The sequence below is a fragment of the Triturus cristatus genome, chromosome 9 (genome assembly GCF_964204655.1).
Source record: "Triturus cristatus chromosome 9, aTriCri1.1, whole genome shotgun sequence".
NCBI lineage: Eukaryota > Metazoa > Chordata > Amphibia > Caudata > Salamandridae > Triturus > Triturus cristatus.
Window position 1 is genome coordinate 1,237,389,632 of NC_140592.1, and position 19,410 is coordinate 1,237,409,041.

Sequence of the window (19,410 nt, forward strand, 5' to 3'; positions counted from 1 at the left end):
CTCGTAGTACTCTAAGGTAGCACAGGTATGTATACCTCGAGAAGTTGAAGCTGGCAGAGTCATCTGAACCACATTACATGACTGTAGCTGCCCTAAGCGTTCTGCACCACTATCCTGCCCACAGGAGCCAACTGGTACATGAGTCCTACTATGGAATAGCAATGGTAGTTAGGAGGTGGTAATTTGTGCCATACCCCGTGCCTACTCCAGGCTGAGAGTACACAGGTGAACACCAAAGCATGGCTTGAGTTCTAGGAGGGCACAACATATACCCCTGCATGTCTGTGATCCTTGCCAGCTCACCAGGCCGTGGAGGACTGTCATTGGCAAAAGCAACAGATTTTAAAGGCAAGTCAGGCTTTTTACTTGTCACATGCCAAGCAAAGTTGCCTAGTGGCCTGTCCTGTGTTTTAAATTGCTCTGCTAGTCTGCGGCAACCATTCCATCGCTCATTTAGGCTGAGGCGAGGGCCTGAAGGTGCCACTGCAGGACAAAGAGGCTGCCTACACAGGATGAACTGTGAGAAGCTTGGTAAGGAGGAAAGGAAAGTATCTCGCTAAAATCCAGGGAAGGGTCTGCACTGCCAGACCCCTTTGGTCACGCTTTGAGACCAGGCCGACCAGCTGTTGCACTTACCTTTACCGGACCAAGATGTGCCTCAAAAGGGAGCAGAAGCTTTGACAAATAATGCGTTGTTGCAAATGTGGGTTTTATAACCGAATTGAGCCAATGAGCTATCTCCAAACATGAGTGGTATCAAAGTATGGATGACGATTTAGTCATGCAAAATGTTTTGTTAATGATTTCCAAAGAAGGTAAAAGTGAGTCCTCTGCCTGCTTCTGTCTGACCTTATGTAAACGTTTTGGTGAGTTATCTGTGTTAGATAGTAAAGTTACTTCAAGAGTAGAAAATCTGTCCCTCCTTAGGGTTTGAGATTCAAATTGTCCAAAATAGCACATGGAGGTCAGTTAGGTCAAACGTTAACTAAAAAAAGATTGAGAGAGATTTTTTGGCGGCCTGGTATGGACAAAGATTACTGTGTGGGTTGTAAGGTGTATGGACTGTAAAGGAGGAAACAGGTCAGAGTGGGTAGTCAGTCAGTTATGAGAGATCTCTGACCCAGGGAAACGTTGGCACAGTGCAAGTATAGACTTTATTGGACCTATGAGGGCACACAGGACGAGGGGGTGTGCAGGCGAGTTGAAATTTGCTAGGCTCAGGGCGGACATCTATTTCAAGTGGTTCATAGTAAAGTTTATGCATGAGATCATTACAAAGGCTACTATTAAATTACTGGAGAAAATCTTTAAGGAGGAAGGTTTTCAAATAAAACCCATCACTGACAATGGTACACAGTTAACATCAGAGGATATAAAAAGATTTTTGGAATTCTGTGGGATTTTACATTCACACATTATTATATAATCCCCAGACCACTAGTATATTAGAGAGGGCAAATTGTTTGGGGAAAGGAGTTATTCAGATGGAATTGGAAAAAAGCTTTGGCATAGCCAATAGGTCTCGCCCTTCAGACCTTATAAGTGTTTAACCATGCAACAGTTAATGTTGTTGTACTAAGGATATTAATCTGCATAGCTAAATACTTATATGGTCCCAAAAGCGAGACCTATTGGCTATGTCAATGCTTGTTTACTTTTACAATAAATATTTATTTAAATTTTGCAAGGGCACACTACTGCCACTTGCTTGTCCCCATTTGCACGTCATCCCACGCATACTTTGTTTTTTAATTTACCATTTTGATTCAATAATAATCATTCAAATATTGCCCCATGCATAGGCACAATGGCAACCTTTTACTGATTTTTCCTACAGCAAAAAAATAAAAAAAAGCTTTAATAGATGGATTCCATGTCTGAACACGCACAACGGCAATCTAGGAGAAAAAATGGAGCGTTGGAAACAAGTTTCATGGGTGAAATGTAGCGGCTTGCCAATGCTTGTTAAAAATTGTGGCTCAGAACTACATTTGAGACTTGCTTTTTGATAATGTTGTTCATGTTTCTTGCCCCACCATACTTGAGTAAAACGCGCCTTCCACACTCATCAAGTTCTGAAATTAACCACCCATTGTTTATGGAATACACTAGTGCTAATATACTATTATAGGGTCTTGCCATGTCGAACCCATATACATTTTCCAGTCTCTGAGTTCACACATGAGAATCCCGGTTTCCCTAAACTTGGTATAAAGTGTACAAGCACTTAAAACTGATGTTGATACCACTGTCTTTTAATGTTGTATTGCTCTATACCCACTGGGATATACTATGTTAACTTACATCAGTCTCACATTTATTTATATTGAATTTGTTCACACAACCTTTAAAGCGCTCTGATACCTGGCTTCGGGTCTGGCTAGCACTAAATAAAACTCCCAAATCAATCAATAAATAAAGCAGAAAACTGAAAGTTGATGATTAGTCACAAATATAGATCTGGGAGCTCAATCCTCCTCTATACATATTTTGTAGAAGATTTACCTCTTTAGCCTTTTTAACAAGACGTTCAAAAAAGTGCCGCTTCCGGCCTCAGTTAGAATAGGCGAGGGAACCCACATGGCGATAACTGCTCGTGCCCTAACATATTTATTTTGTGCAGACACCACTGATAGCATCTTTGGTTTCAGTGGACGGTACACCGGGCATTGTCTTCCATTTGACGGTTAACTAGAATGCCAGGAATTTAAATGACAGGTTCTAGAGTTTCACAGTTGACACACCTATCATATCTCTGCGTGGGGTCTACGGCACACGGTCAAGACATGGCTTCGCTCTACATTCTTAGAGAGCAACAACTCCCGCTCTAATAATTTGATGCGTCATCTTTAACTATGTGCGTTTGCCCCCGGGTTGAAACAGTACTGTGAAAACCAAACAAAGGCTTGGCCAGGAATATTTTACTAATGTAACTGTTTGAGTTTCTTTTTTAACCAGTAATAATACCGTATGGGGAATGATTAACGTCACTCATCGCTGTTAGAAATCCAATAACATTTTAGGGCAGCATGATTTCCTTACCTAATGCTGCAGTAAAATCTTTTCTGTGCGCGGATTTGTAGGTGATGAACCCTCGCCTAGCTTTAATGATGGATCCAATCACTACATTGTAAATAAAACAAGCAGGAGTTGTGTGTGGGCGCGCGCGCTAAAAGAAAAAAAAAAAAGACGCGAGTGGTGCGCGCACGGTGGGAAAAGTGAAAGCAGGCTGGTGAGTGGTGTGTGATGTGCGCGCACCATGACGAGAGAGGACAGCCAGATGGCACCTCTGCTGGTCATTGTGCGCGTAACCGCACGCTCTATGCCAGCCAAAAAGCTGTGGTTGGCTGTTTAAAGCCCACACACTAAATGTCTCGCCAGAGCAGCGCATGCGCTGGCTCAGGTGAGACCTAAAAACGAGTGATGTCAGAGGCGTGGTCAGTGATCTTGTGTGGGCTTATCTGACAGAAGAAAATAGTGTTCCTAAAGATATTCCATTTGAAGTGATGAAATGGAGGCAAGATTATACCAAGAAATCACAAGTGTGGAAGAAGGCGTTGTGCTGTCAGGAAAATTTTGAATGTGTTTAAGAGAGGGGTGGTGGTAAGATGAAAGTCAGTGACTTTGACAAAATAAGGTTAGGACACACTGATGGTGGATGGGCAAAGTTCCAATGCCCTTATAGAGTTTAATAGGTGCATGATTTGTTTGTGGTTTTGGAGAATGGTGAACGATGAGATTTGAGAAGATTAGTGTTGCAAGTTAAGAAAGATAAGAAGAGAGCTGAACAGGAGGAGGGTTGTAGCAGTTTCAACCAATGTTGATGAAATACAGGTAAGTGTTGGACAGAATTGTTGAAAGAGAAAGTCGCTTCAATGTGAGAAGTGAGGGACTCAATGGAGGTGGAAACAGTGGGGTTGCCGACAGAGCTTCTGGGCACCATGAACAACTTGAATTGAAAAGAGGGTTTCCAAGAACAAGGAGTGCTCACAGACCACCTGGTTATTTACGAGATGATGTGACTTACATATGTGTTGTCTTGCGTTCTGTTTTTAGTTCTCCATTTTTCACTGGAGTTATGATAATTCATTGGGAAATGGTTGTTGCTAATTTTGAAAAGGGGGGGAAGATGTGTTGTCATTTTATGCATAATATGCTTAATATGTTGTAGAATGTATTCTAGTAAGTGTTCTATTGTATCATGTGATCTTGGACTTGAGTGTTCCACTGCCAGACAGTTACCCACCGGCTGGAGAGGGAGCGCCATGCTTTTATCATCTTGATGAATACAATTTATGATTAATCTTATTCTAAGGCTCCAGTTGAGGACTTTGGAAAAGGCCCGCAGTATGTCAGATGCCAAAAGAGTCTAACAGCTGAGTACTCACAAAATCTACAATTGCATGTTGTAGTACTACCAAAAGAAAATATAGCACATGTGATGGCTGGGTGATGAAAAAATCACAACCGTATTCAGTGGCCTTGTCAGAGGAACCCAAAGCACCTGGGCAAGGTGGTTACTAACTTCACATCACAAAATGTAACTGGTGGGGGGTTGAACCTCTGTTTTTTATCACTGTTGTAACATCGGGTGAGCTTTTTACTTTATTTGGGTGATTGGTTTGTGTTTGGGCAAAATAAGATAATAAGATTCACTTCCCTGCAATTGGGCAGGGAAGTGCAGGTCCAGTTGAAACTGGCCAGCTGTACAGTTGCAGGAGAGGCCTTTTGTAGCTTGTTGCGTCCCTGTAGCTTGAACAGGAGTTCAGCCATATGATCCTTGGAGTCAAACTCTTTGTCCTGGATAAAAGATGGAGCAGGCCCAGTCTTCTAGGCTCTGCTCAGGTCACAGACAGCAGATCCAACCCGGTTCTTTTAATTCCATGCGTCCAGACAATATTCAGAGGAAGGTCCTGGGGATGCCAAATTTATGCCTGGCACCAGCCTGTGGGCGAGGGAAACTGCTAGCTACTCCCTAACCAATGGGGTAAAAGTTGCTAATGGTAATCTTACCCACTTTTGTAACATTTTCTGTGTGCTGTACTGCAAATAATTCCCCAACACTGCTCTCTACCTAAATCCAATATGGCAGGCATTTCTTTCCCTGCACAAGCTCCTGTGCCCACCACGAAGATGTGGTCATGGAAATTCCCTTCCCTCTGAAATTATTGCCGGACTGGCTTGAGGGAGGGTCTAAGAGGGGGACAAAGGAAGGGGGCAGGCCTGCTTTCACCTAACATTTGCTTATGACAGTAGAGGCCTCTTTGAAGATAATCAAGTCAAGAGGACACAACTCCCCACATCCAAGGCCTTGGTGACATCTGGGGCTCATGCCAATGGGTGTCCAGAGGCTTTAAGGCAGGGAAAAGGTAACTTTCTTAAAAAATAATATTCCATATTTTCTATTACAAATCTGACTTCATCTGTGAAGTGAACTTGTAATAAGGTCCAAGAATAAATTTGTAGCCGTTTCCTAGCTGAAGGCAACATGGTATAATATTGTATCCCAGTGATTTCCTAAGGGAAAACCAACCCTGCTACAGCCCTTACAGTGAAAGGGGCCCTTTCACTGTAAGGATGTTTACTATTACACTTTTACATGTCCCACTTTAAAATACTATGAATCCTGCTTTACAGACACCAAGGCCTACTTAGGGGTGCCTTATTCATATTTAAAAGGAAAGTTTAGGCCTATGAAAAGGGTTTAGTTTGTGGGGCCGAATTTGCAGTTTAAAACTGCAAGCCAGGCTACCGTGGCTAGGCATGCAGTCATATTTACACCTTCACTGTAGAGGATAACTAAATCTACAATGGTGTTTACTCCATTCAAAGGGCAACTGCAAACTATAGACTCATACGTTGCTATGAGAAGTCACCTGGCACCAGCCCTGCCCCACAATTTGCTCTCTACTCACTGCATATATTATGTGCATCAGTAAAGCGCACTATTACTCGCGAGTCTATCCTAGCGCTGAGCAGGTGTGTCTGCCTGGCCATGCCTATGGTAGGTTGTTAATTGAAAAGCCACGTCTTCAGCTTCTGTGGAGTTCAAGAAGAGAGGACGAGGCTCTGGTGTGGAGTGGGAGGCTGCTCACTCGTCAGAGAGCGCCTGTCCTCCTGATCTGGTTCTGTGCGTGAGTGTGATGTGTGCGAGTAGGAGTCCTGCGGATCAGAGGTGTCTGTGTGGTTGGACGATGAGACTGTTCAGGTAGATATGGCTATAGCAATATAGTGCCTTGGATGTGAGGAGTGTGAAATGAGTGCATTTGTGTTTCAGAAGCCAGTGGAGTCCCCTGACATGTGGTTTGATGAGTGTTCTGTGTGGAAGGTTGAGGATGAATCCGGCTGCCGAGTTCTGGATGGTTTGTAGTCTTCTAGTGAGTTGCTTGGTGATCCCGGCATAGAGGGTGCTCCCGTAGTCCAACTTGCTGGCGACCAGGGCCCGACTGACGGCTTTATTAGTGTCGCTTGGGAGCCATTTGAATATATATTTCTCAGTATCTTCAGGGCGTGGAGGCAGGATGCAGTGACAGTGTCCAGTTTACTCGATTATTCTGAGGTTCCTGGCAGGGGTTCAGGGTGTGGGTCCAAATTCGGTCACCCATCACTTGGAGTACCATGGTTTAGTGTTCTTGCAAAAGATCACTATTTCTGACTTGTCAGTGTGGAGCTGAGACAGTCGGCTTTCATCCAGTGAGCAACTTCAGTCATGCAGGTGGTGAACTTGTTTCTAGTGTCGGGGTCTTGTCCAAGAGGGATAGTACGAGTTGTGTGTAGGAAAGGATGTTGATATTGTGTATGTGGATTATTCTGGCCAGAGGGATCATGCATGCGTTGAAGAGGGTGAACGATGAGTCTTGAGTAACTTTGCAGAGGAGTTTGAGGGCTTCCAAGGCGTAATGTGCCAGGCTGACAACTTGAGTTCCACCCGTTAAGAAGGACCAGACCCAGTTGTATGTGGGTCCGTGGATGCCAACCTCTTGCGGGCGCATGATGAGGATGGGCTGTGAGACTGTCATATGCTGCAGAGAGGTCCCGGAGAATGAGTGCTGCCGCTGTCTCTTCTGTCAAGGATCATGGGAACAGATCAGGTGAGACGTCATTTTCTGTATGTGATGGTCAGTAACAAATAATGCCTTATGCTAAAACAACGTTACAACAAACAAATGATGGACGGAATGCTGACAATGCAGACATTCTCCCCCAGTCAAGAGATCTGGGTTAAATCCATCGTTCTTTTGCCCACTACGCCACCCCAGTTTAGACATGGCCATATGCAAATCAGTCTTGACCCTGTGCCTCATGGGAACAGTCCAGCCCGAACTGCCAAGCCATGTCTTCCCTGGACCGGAATCAAGCATCCTAGGACCGGTTTCTGGCTATCAGCCGTCATCAGCCAGGATAGCTTGACTCCATCATTTGTTTGTTGTAACGCTGTTCGCCCTTAGTGGGATGGGTATTCCCAGACGTGGGACCCGTGCTCACTACGCCACTGGAGTCAAGCTATCCTGGCTGATGACGGCTGATAGCCAGAAACCGGTCCTAGGATGCTTGATTCCGGTCCAGGGAAGACATGGCTTGGCAGTTCGGGCTGGACTGTTCCCATGAGGCACAGGGTCAAGACTGATTTGCATATGGCCATGTCTGAACTGGGGTGGCGTAGTGGGCAAAAGAACGATGGATTTAACCCAGATCTCTTGACTGGGGGAGAATGTCTGCATTGTCAGCATTCCATCCATCATTTGTTTGTTGTAACGCTTTATGCTAAAACAACAGAGCCATGAGCTTTTCCTGCCTGCTGCTGAGCTGTTTCATGCCCCGGAGCTGGTGTAACATCACCTACAGGTCCGCAGATATTTTTTCACTTTAGATCAATGTTAGACAGATCAGAGTGCAAAACGAGAGTTGTAATAATCTGTCAACCACTGATGATTACTTTGAAGACATCCTATGTAAGAGAAAGACTTGAAATACAATTATGTAATATGCGCAGGGCAATGATTTAAAAAAAAGGGCATAAACAGATTTTTTTATTAAATGCTACAGTTAATGTTGCTTCCGAGTACAAGTTTTTCCAGAAATCCGGAAGAAAATAATTTCACAGTTTTGCTATTAATGAATTTTCACATTTTTAAATTTAGAAGTGAGTGGCCTGCACTGCCAGGAGGGTAAACAGAATTGGAAGTGCCCGCTTGAGTGCTCAGGTTGGCCCATGGAAAGGCGAAGGAAAGCTGGCATGCATTTGGGGATCCCGTCCCAGCTGCTCTCGAGGGCCGTCGTTTCAAGAGCCCGCAGCCAGTAATTCCAGCTTAATCCACGTGGGCCTATAAACAGTTACTCCCATTACCGACCTTGTAAACAAATTTACAGCCTGTGAAATTTGAAAACCTCACGTACCAACCCCGGGATGGGAGGATAACACAAATTAAGCAACGAGGGAGTGGGGTGGAGGCAAATTTACAAAGCTGTGAATGACTCCTCTTAAGGAGAGCACCAGTGACGACAATCTGCGGAGCAAATGCAAACCATTACCCCCCCCCCCCCCTTACTTTCGCCCCCCCCTCACTTGTGGGCCAAGCAGAACCAGGCTGCAAATTTATAAACATTAAAAACAGCGGCCAGGCAGTGACTATCCCAGCCCCCACCCGCCCGCCCCTCCAACGCACAGCTTTAGCTAATAAAACTTCAAACGGATCAGAAACGTACACCCCTCAAAAGGCCCTGAATAAAACCATACGAAAAGCCGAAAAAATTAATCTGCGCTAAAATGGGCCAAAGAATTTCAAATGAAAGTAATTCAAAATGAAAGCCATAAAGGGCAATTAAGGCAGCTATTGTGACAACTCTAAGTGGCCCTTTCGAGGAAGGTAGGCCGTAAGACGCGTAACCCCATCTACATAGCGGTGATAAATGAAGCGTGCCGCGTCATTACACGGCCATAAATCATGCTGCTCAACTGCTGACGGCGGCATCGGCTCTAACCTTTGCAGGCGCCTCGTAAGCGCGGCGCGCTCGCGGCTCTGACACGTGCGCGCTAACACGGCCGCCGCTGATTGGCCGATGGACGGAGGAGGCGCGCGGGCCGCCTTTGTTTGCCGCCAGAAAAGGTGTGACGCTGGCGCCGCGAGGCGTCACCTTCCTCGTCTCTGCCTCGTTCTATCCTTAAATATTGATTAACAAAGCATAAATACACTGATGAGGCAGTTTTTGTCAAAATATCAAAGGTGCAATATAAAAGCTGTTACAAAACCATATGACTGGTTTTTCCAATCATTTGTTATTGATATTTAGTCTTTTCTGTCGTTATCTCAAAAAGTTCCCGCTGTCTCAAAAAGTTCCCTGAATAAAGATTTTATTTCACAAGGAAATGCAGGCTCTGCGTGGCACAAGGGGCTTGTCAAGTTATTCCACTGTAGCCCCGAAGAAGGGTGAACGGGTTCGAGCACGAGCAGCGTGTGGTTTGGCGCCTACTGCAGAGGAACGGGACAGGCAGCATCAGACACTCAAAAGAGCGCACGCAGGGACGGTGCTCTGAACTATAATAGAGGATATGAGACCAGGGGAGGAGCCGAGAAGGAAATAGGTTAAAAAGAACGTAAAATAAAGGTAAGGATTGCGCGGACCAGCCGCACTGCAGAAGAAACAAAAGAGCTAACACGATTGGAAGGAGGCCTTGGGCAGACAGAGGTAAGAGTCCAAAAGAATGATGGGTAAAGCAGGAGACCATTTAGGAAATCACCAGTGAACTGGACACACAAGAAGGGGGTGCCTGGAGGCCCTTACTGTTCATTGTCAGGGCAAAGACTGACCCATCATGCTTACCAGTACAAAGGTGTTCTGATATTCAACTTCCTCCCCGGCGGGCCCGGCTTTTGCTACACTGTACGGGGTGCTGGTGAAGCCCTGGACTGATGCGACTATCCACTGGTAAAAAATATATATTATATATATATATATATATATATATATATAAAAATATATATAGCGAACGCTGTTGTTCTTTGCTTCCCTTCGCTTGGGAAAGGATGGACACAGACCCAATTGTTGTGCTTGCAGGTATTTTATTACTCAACCACCACAATCGCCCTGACGCGTTTCAGCCAAACACGGCCTTGACCACATGATATATATATTTGTATATATATGTATATATTTATATTTGATCCTGGTTCTTGTGCAGCACAGTACACCAGCAAGAATGCCATAACTACCAGTATATGTGAAGATGTACGCACCATGTAATGCGAGGCGTGCAATCGTGTGTCCTCACCTCCACCACAGCGCATGTACAAAATATCTAAACCTTTTGTTGAACTGTGACAAAGCTGCTCTTCCTCTGGATTTAGGTTTTCCTTGCATTTCACAAAAAACAAGTTGCAAGCTGTGGTCATTGAAAGCTTCCATCGCGATTGGGTATTTATATGTGACATGCGCTCTTTGCTTTTTTACATCAAGGCCAGCCCATAAGACGCTGTTCTTGCCATGAACACCTGACCACGTCCAATAAGGCACATTATAATGGGAGGGGGCCCCAACTCTTATGGCATCCACATCACTGTGCAGGTGATGCAATTTACAATTTCTGTTGTAAAAACAAAGGAAGGACAACACCAGAACGGTGCACTCGAGGACTATGATGCTACTGAAATAGACGGACTAACTACTTCATCTGAGAGAGTCAAAACCAGCCCTTGGCTCTATAAACCATACGTGCAGCGGTCCACACAAGCAGTGTCATGACCCTCCTAACACATAGCCACACATGAGTAATGCAATGGGGAGGGCAAGTCAGGCATCAACCACTTCCCCTTAATTATGCCAGGAAAGTTGTGTTAGCTCTGGTTACAATTTTGGTGGTGCTCGTGGGGCCACTGGACCAATGCCGAATTGAACGCCTCAGAACCTATTAAAAAGCCTCAAGAACTTCTATACATTTTCCACCGCTGGTCGAGAAGACATTAGGCAGCATTCCTGGTCTTATGAGTTGCGTCCAAAAGATATATAGGGCGCTGGCCATCGTCTAAAATAAGGTTTTATGAAGGAGGCATAACCATAAGATTTATGGGGCGAAAAATCAGCGTTGGGAAGGCACATAAATCTTCTCAGTGGGTATACAATCAGGCCTTGGAGTCTAAGAGCTACTAATGCCTGGTGCTGAAGCTACAGCAAGAAGAGGGTCAAGGCAGGGTGAGGCTATCCTGCAGGGTGCTGAGAAACGAACCTGGTTTTGATTAATGTAGCCAAATGCAAAGAGACATAACAAAGGTTTTTTCCACAACGTGGTGGCAAATACCAAAAAGAACTTGCCACCTCTTCTGTGGCCTTTACAGCAAAAACAACAAGAGCCAGACGCACACAACCCAGGCCACATTCACTGGTGTCCAATATCTTGCTTACAAAGTGGTCTGATGCATATTACATACGTTTTTCAACATTATCCCAATGAATAGAGCACATCTGGTGGTGGACGAGTCCAAACTCCCTGTTCGGATGGGCACATGAACAGAAGCTTTCTGCTGCACATAAATATGATCAGAGAAGAACTGAAGTACGCAAGCGGAGCACCAACGGAAGTGTGGATCACAGGAATCCACTCGATCAAAGGTTATACGAGAAAGAGTTTTGCACGGGAGCAGCGACCAACAAACAGGAAGAGAAAACAGCAGCGATTTTAGACAAAGTCTGGATTGGCCCCCAAAATTCATGAGACCAAAATGTAAAATCGAGGGGTCTCCACTGCCATCAACAATATGAATCTCAGACTTGTCTACATTGATCTTAAGCCAAGTGTGCCTCAAGTCCTGCACCTCCACCAGGAAGGACTAGAGTCGACGCTGTGACGCCCACGCGCCCATCCAGCCAGAGCAGAGCCGGACCTGAGATACATCAGGCATTCTTTTCAGCTGTGGTTTCCGGTGCTCAGCACTGGTACTTAACTGTCAGCACCAACGCTAGTAACAGTCCACCACATGGTGGCGCTATCAAATTATGAGATAAGCACAACAAGTGTTTAATATACATTTAAAATGAATAACACATGCTGCGCACCCTATTATTAAAGCTTTGGGTGGTCTGGAATAGTCTGAATTGTTACAACTGCAGGAGTGTGATGGTTAGTAGTTGTGTTGGTTCTGTTATTGCAGCGCCAACAGGGGCAGTGGCTGGTGCAGGCTGCAGTGGCCTCCTCAAAAAGGGCACTGGGACCTTACTTTTTATTTAATTTTTAGAAATTAAGCACTGGTGTACAAAGAGGACCATAAAAGGACCGGCGGATGAGGCATAGTACCTGAGTCCACACAGGGGGGTGGTCACAAAGGTCAGAAAAGCGCAATCCCCTCTCCTACATCAATCAAGAGTGGGCAGCAAGATTCTGCAGTCGACATGAAAGTAACTTGAGCAGAGTTGGAAATAGCCCAATGATGCAGTCTAGAAGAGCCAGATCCTTGCCACTGGTATAGAGCACTGCTGCCACCAGTCCTGCCTCAAAGCACTATTCTCCTGCGCCAGGGCGCGTCAAAGGCCTGCTTATACGGATGGGGAGGGTGTTGGTCGATATGATCTAGCAGCAGAGTTGGGCAATCCATCGCGGGGTCCCTTGCTGATCAGTTTATGGTTTAGCTAAGTGACACTGATTATTTTTGGGCACACCATATTCACTGAGAAGACAACACTGACCCGGCACACTAGCAGGCAATGTGACCCTACTCCCTGTGGGACCGCCCTAGCCCCTAGGATTGACACGCCCAGAAAAGGAATATGGTTTGCCATACAATGGTTGGTTTGTTCAACTCAAACAAATCAGAGTCTAGAGAGCCAGTGTCAACTATAGAGCAGTGGAGGGCAAGTTCAAGGTAACAGAAGCCTGTGGAATCTGAAAGGGGACTTGCCTGTTGAGCAGGGGTGGTCATGTCCAAGGGCAGAGAAGCCTGCGTCCTGTAAGAGGAGGCTAGCCCGTGGAGCTGGATGGAGCAGTGCTGGACATGTACAGGGGCACAGAAGCCTGCGTCCTGTAAGAGGAGGCTAGCCCGTGGAGCTGGATGATGCAGTGGTGGCCAAGTATAAGAGCACAGAAGCCTGTGGCCCCTGAGAAGGGACTAACCTGTGGAGCTGGATGATGCAGTGGTGGCCAAGTCCATGGGCACAGAAGCCTCTGGCCTTTAAGAGGTGGCTAGCCTGTGGAGCTAGATGGAGCAGTGCTGGACATGTACAGGGGCGCAGAAGCATGTGGCCTGTAAAAGGAGGCTGCCTGAAGCTGGATGGAGTAGTAGTGGACATGTAAATGAGCATAGAAGCTTGTGACCTCTGAGAGGAGGCGAGCCGGTGGAGATGGTTGATGCAGTAGTGCTCAAGGACATGGGCAGAGAAGCCAGTGGCCTGTAAGAGGAGGCTAGCCTGTGGAAATGGATGATGCAGTTCAAGGGCACAGAAGCATGAAGCCCCTGAGAAGGGACTAACCTGTGGAGCTGGATGGAGCAGTGGTGGTCATGTACAAGGGCACAAGCCTGTGGCCTGTAAGAGGAGGCTAGCTTGTGGAGCTGGATGGAGTAGTAGTGGACATGTACATGAGCACAGAAGCTTGTGACCTCTAAGAGGAGGCTAGCCTGTGGAGATGAATGGCACAGTAGTGCTTATGTACAGGGGCACAGAAGCCAGTGGCCTGTAAGAGGAGGCTAGCCTGTGGAAATGGATGATGCAGTGGGGGACATGTTCAAGGGCACAGAAGCCTGTCGCCCCTGAGAAGGGACTAACCTGTGGAGCTGGATGGAGTAGTGGTGCTCATGTACAGGGGCACAGAAGCATGTTGCCTGTAAGAGGAGGCTAGCCTGTGGAGATGGATGGCGCAGTAGTGCTTATGTACAGGGTCACAGAAGCCAGTGGCCTGTAAGAGGAGGCTAGCCTGTGGAAATGGATGGAGCAGTGGTGGTCATGTACAATGGTACAGACGCCTCTGACCTGTAAGAGGTGGCTAGCCCGTGGAGCTGGATGGAGCAGTGCTGGACATGTACAGGGGCACAGAAGCCTGCGTCCTGTAAGAGGAGGCTAGCCCGTGGAGCTGGATGATGCAGTGGTGGCCAAGTCCATGGGCACAGAAGCCTCTGGCCTTTAAGAGGTGGCTAGCCTGTGGAGCTAGATGGAGCAGTGCTGGACATGTACAGGGGCGCAGAAGCATGTGGCCTGTTAGAGGAGGCTAGCCTGTGGAGCTAGATGATGCAGTGGTGGACATGTTCAAGGGCACAGGAGCATGTGGCCTGTAAAATGAGGCTGCCTGAAGCTGGATGGAGTAGTAGTGGACATGTAAATGAGCATAGAAGCTTGTGACCTCTGAGAGGAGGCGAGCCGGTGGAGATGGTTGATGCAGTAGTGCTCAAGGACATGGGCAGAGAAGCCAGTGGCCTGTAAGAGGAGGCTAGCCTGTGGAAATGGATGATGCAGTTCAAGGGCACAGAAGCATGAAGCCCCAGAGAAGGGACTAACCTGTGGAGCTGGATGGAGCAGTGGTGGTCATGTACAAGGGCACAAGCCTGTGGCCTGTAAGAGGAGGCTAGCTTGTGGAGCTGGATGGAGTAGTAGTGGACATGTACATGAGCACAGAAGCTTGTGACCTCTAAGAGGAGGCTAGCCTGTGGAGATGAATGGCACAGTAGTGCTTATGTACAGGGGCACAGAAGCCAGTGGCCTGTAAGAGGAGGCTAGCCTGTGGAAATGGATGATGCAGTGGGGGACATGTTCAAGGGCACAGAAGCCTGTCGCCCCTGAGAAGGGACTAACCTGTGGAGCTGGATGGAGCAGTGGTGCTCATGTACAGGGGCACAGAAGCATGTTGCCTGTAAGAGGAGGCTAGCCTGTGGAGATGGATGGCGCAGTAGTGCCTATGTACAGGGTCACAGAAGCCAGTGGCCTGTAAGAGGAGGCTAGCCTGTGGAAATGGATGGAGCAGTGGTGGTCATGTACAATGGTACAGACGCCTCTGACCTGTAAGAGGTGGCTAGCCTGTGGAGCTAGATGGAGCAGTGGTGGACATGTTACAGGGGCACAGAAGCCTGTGACCTGTAAGAGGAGGCTGCCTGAAGCTGGATGGAGTAGTAGTGGACATGTATATCAGCACACAAGCTTGGGACCTCTGACAGGAGGCTAGCCTGTGGAGCAGTAGTGCTTATGTACAGGGTCACAGAAGCCAGTGGCTTGTAGGAGGAGGCTAGCTTGTGGAGCAGTGGTGCTCATGTATAGGGGCACAGACGCCTGTTACCTGTAAGAGGAGGCTGCCTGAAGCTGGATGGAGTAGTAGTGGACCTATACATGAGCACAGAAGCTTGTGACCTCTGACAGGAGGCTAGCCTGTGGAGATGGATGGCGCAGTAGAACACGGACATGGGCAGAGAAGCCTGTGTCTTGTAAGAGGAGCTGGATGGAGCAGTGGTGGGCATGGACAAGGACAGATCTAAGAGGAGGTAGACTGTGGAGTTCACCTGTGACCCACGGGCATCTACTGATCAGAACATCATAAATGACAACACAAGGTTGACATCTCCCATAAACAGAACCTAGACCGCCCCCTACACCACATGGAGCTGTGTGTACATTTTGGTCCTGCCGCTCCCTTCACGACCCTTGACCAGGGCTCACTGGGCACTGCCAGGCTACCACAGGGAATGCCATGAGGTGGAAGCTACTGCTCACACTCGATGTGCATGTTGTGAGCCCTCTGTCAGTGAGCAGCAGATGAGGTCGGTGTTGGACCTAGTGACCCACTAGGAGTGACCGCTCAGATTAGTGCACGGCGGTCGAATTTGACCCTCCGAACCATGCAGGATCTCAGGTACCAGAAGCTACGTGATCACCAGTCTATTTCTCGTACATTTACTCCTGTCTATTTGGGTGGTTAGACTTTTGTATGCTGTGTGAAGGGGCAGTTCTTAATTTGAGCCGGAGGACTTATGACAGCCAGCCACATGGTGACGCTGTTTTCTAATTTTGTGATGAACACAACAGTTGTTTAATAATTCTATATATTTTAAAAATGACTAGTACCTGCCACCCGAAGCTACAAAAATAGCGTGGGGCAGGTATCCGTGATTGTTAATGTGTAGTTAAATTCTGAATTGTCATTAGGAGCACAATGGGTGGTGCAAGCTCCTGTGGTCTCCTGACAAGGGCCCCGGCTCTTATTTCTTTCCAAATTACGCACTGGTGTAGGGGCAGTTGAACATGTTGTGTTTCGGGGCAGCAGTAAAACAAGACACTAGGAAACAGCAGGGCTTCTTTAGTTGTATGAGATACATGTGTTGTTGATGTTCAACACAACTGTCAGATGGTGTCATGGAATCACTATACTGGTGCATGTGGGCTGTTTCCTCTCCCCCCAGCGATGCACTTGTACAGTCCCTCTTCACCAGTGCTTTACCACCGGGCAGATGAAATACCGCCTGGCAAAGTGAGCAGCTATTTTTAAAGAATGAGGTCCACTTAGTGGGTCACCAGGATACAGATCTAGCGCCCTGAAGGCCCAGCGAGCTCAAATATTTAGAAGATGCCCAGAAACAAAAACGCAGGTCAAAGGTGTAATGCATCAGCTGCAGGGACCTGTATGCAATCTTTACGCCTGGAGTATGAATCCCATTGGTTTGACTCCGTTTATCTTGGTTCTGAGATTCATAAAAGGAGTACCACCCATGTGGATAACAGCGAAAGATATAATCTAGACCGTAAAACGCGCCAAAAACTGTGGCTTGATGTGCTGGACAAAGAAGTTTCCAATGTCTTTTGTATCAGGGATTCTCCATCATTGAGTAAACAAAAACATGGATTTAGACAGATTCCTCTATAACAGAAATGTTCAAATTAACACCCCGAGTGGGACGGGTATGCTCAGATGTGAGTCCCGTGCTCTCCATGCCACTGGAATCAAGCTATCCTGGCTGAAGAGGGGTGAAACCCCGAAACCGGTCCTAGGATGCTTGTTTCCAGTCCAGGGAGGACCTGGCTTGGCAGTTTGGGCTGGACTGTTCCAATGAGGCACAGGGTCAAGACTGATTTGCATATGGCTGGGTTCAAACTGGAATGGCATGGTGAGCAAAAAAAGATGGATTTAGGCCCAGATCTCTGTACTGGGGTGAATGTATGACATTGTTCTGCATTCTGTCCATCAATTGTTGTGTTTGCAAATTAACAGAACCTACAGCTTAGCATAGTCAGTGCCAGGGCTCAGGAAGAACAATTAATTTTCTAAAGGTATTTTACATCAAAACTTTAAGTGGCAGCTGCTGTCAGGATCCACATCACATACTCACACACACACGGACCTGGAAGGGAAAGTCTCTTTAGAAGAAACCAGGCCACCGGCTTGGACAAAGGCGCACAAGATCACACATGAACTGCACACCTAGGAAGGTGGGAAGATCCTCCAGGTAAAGAGGTAGGAAGGAACAGACCAGGCCAGGCCGAGCTCCGGCGGAGAGCCATGCTGGTGTCTGCCGCTGTCGCCACTGATATGAGTCGATGGCGGCGCGCAGCCACGACGGAGGGTTGCCTGCGACTGCCTGCCTGGTGCTTCACAGGGCATTAGTCTTGATACGAACTAACTAGAGATCAGCGCGAAGTAACGACAAGCTGAAGAGACAGGCCTGGTCCACGCTCGCAGGAGCAGCCGTCCCGAGGCGCAGCCACTCTTGTTGATCAACGTCAACATCTTGGAGACATTGCCTGAGAAGGACATCTCGGGCTTTCTTCCCCGTCACCACCTCTGGGCCGTGCCCTTGCTACGTCATGGTCAGAGGGCCCACCACGACAAACAGGGAGGCTTCCTGGGTCAGGGTCATAACGCCACTTATGGCTGACCCCGCGCGGCACAGAAGTGCCCATTCATGTGGTAGTCTCGCAGCGCCTCAAAGAGTGCAAGGAAATCTAATAATTAAAAGAGGCGGGCTCGGCATCTCGACCCAAAAGGACGAGGTGTCTGGGGTCCGCCTTGAATGGACAGTGATGGACGAGGGGGCGAGGCCGAGCCCGGAGAGGGGACAGATGTTTGCGGGTTGGCTTGTCTAAGGCACTATTACCATTCTGCCATGAGACGAGCAGAAAATAAGAAACCGTCCCCCGCATCATCTGCGCGCGTCATCGTCCATCTGCGAACCTTTTCGAAGGGATTTCCATCCAGAATCGTGGCACAAAGGGGGCGAGGCTGACCGCACACACTTGGTACGACAAAAGCGCATGCCCGTCGCACCGGAGAGGGAGGCACAAGAGGCTGGCTGCAGAGGGAGGTACACGAGGCTGGCTGCAGAGGGAGGCCGGGCCCGATTCCGGGCTCAGGTCGGCACTCTCCGGGGCGCCCTTGGCAGGGTCACGTGACAGGGTGGATTTCATTTCGCCAAGTCCAAGCCGGAAATCTGCCTCATCGCCACAGGATCTCTCATCTGAATATAATGTTATGTCCCCCTCTCTTGTTAGAGGGAGGGAGGAAGGGAGAGGGAGAGGGAGAGAGAGGAGGGGGGGGGGTAAAAGAGATGGAGAGAGAGAGAGAGAGAGAGAGAGAGAGAGAGAGAGAGAGAGAGAGAGAGAGAGAGAGAGAGAGAGAGAGAGAGAGAGATTAAGAAAGGAGCAATCGGAAAGACCCAAAAGACGGAGATAAAGAGACCGGAAGTGTAGGGTGCTGGAATCAACACTAGGCAGCCTTGGTATTCCGGCACCCGGCACTGGGTGGCCCTGGCGGAAGGCCGGCTCCTTAGAAAAAACGTTGGGCCCCGCTCTTTGAAAGGAAGACGAAAAAATAAATAAACTAATAATGTCTATTTTCGTACATAAACTACATGCAGAAATCTCAGGGGTCCGTTATCTTGTTATATTTTTATTAGTACCCTGAAGAGACCTGCTGTTTGGCTGAGAACTGTACAAAGCATCAAACTAGATATTAGCACAACTGCGAAAAGAACATTTAAAGATTACTTTACCTATTGTAAAGCGCATGCATATTTTCCAAATAGTAAGATTTTGTTAAGCTTATAAATAACACAAAATTACAACATTTTAGAACACAGGGAAGGTATATTGATTGGTGCCATTGAAAAGGGCCCTTTTTCCAGTGCTAACTTAGAGCCACGCTCATTTTTGGGAACCGGCACTTACTTTTCTGCATCAGATTAGAGATTTACCGAGAGCAAGAGAGAACAAGCATTTACAATGCAATGGTCTCGGTATTGGTAAAGTTAGAGCTATTGGCATTGCTCATGACATTATTTTTGTTTATGTTTGTGTTTTTAAAACATTTAAAGAAACGGCATTGTCATGAGCAATGCCAATAGCTCTAACTTTAACAATGCCGAGACCGTTGCATTGTAAATGCTTGTTATTTCTGTCTTCCTCTTTTCCTCCTTACTCCCTCCCCTTCGCTTTCCTCTCTCATGTTATCCTGTC

General features: G+C 47.3%; 1 protein-coding gene across 2 annotated transcripts in view; it reads right to left on the reverse strand.

Moving 5' to 3' along the window:
• CDIN1 (CDAN1 interacting nuclease 1) overlaps positions 1–19,410 on the reverse strand; it is a 670,496-nt gene that overhangs the window by 200,609 nt on the left and 450,477 nt on the right. The window lies entirely within an intron of this gene.